The sequence below is a fragment of the Penaeus monodon genome, chromosome 22 (assembly GCF_015228065.2).
Source record: "Penaeus monodon isolate SGIC_2016 chromosome 22, NSTDA_Pmon_1, whole genome shotgun sequence".
Classification (NCBI taxonomy): Eukaryota; Metazoa; Arthropoda; class Malacostraca; order Decapoda; family Penaeidae; genus Penaeus; species Penaeus monodon.
The window spans coordinates 38,960,730-38,961,140 of record NC_051407.1 but is presented as its reverse complement, the minus strand read 5'-3'; positions in this window follow the sequence as shown (position 1 = coordinate 38,961,140).

The window sequence follows — 411 nt, the reverse complement described above, 5'->3', positions numbered from 1 at the left end:
AAAAATAATAATAATAATCCAAACATTATATAATCACACATTTTATAAATTTTCTGTTAAAAATGATTTCCCCATTAATGCTTGCGATATTTTTCAAACTCTCGCCAGAAGAAATCTTTCAAAAATCGTGAACTATAATACAAACAAACAAAGAAAAGTGGCACTTCAGTTCAAGTAGATCGAAATTGTAACTGTGCATTAGTTTAATATAATTCTGTATTTTCTTTTTTCGCGCTTTTTTGTCAAGTAGATGACTTCGAGATTCGTGCTAACGCTGATGATCATCTTTATTTTATTAATTTTATGCATAGAAACGTACTTACACGTGCATACACTGGCATGCAAGAAAATTGCAAAACACACTATACTCACGTACACTTGTTATTTCTCTCTGTAATGAAGGCAATTATG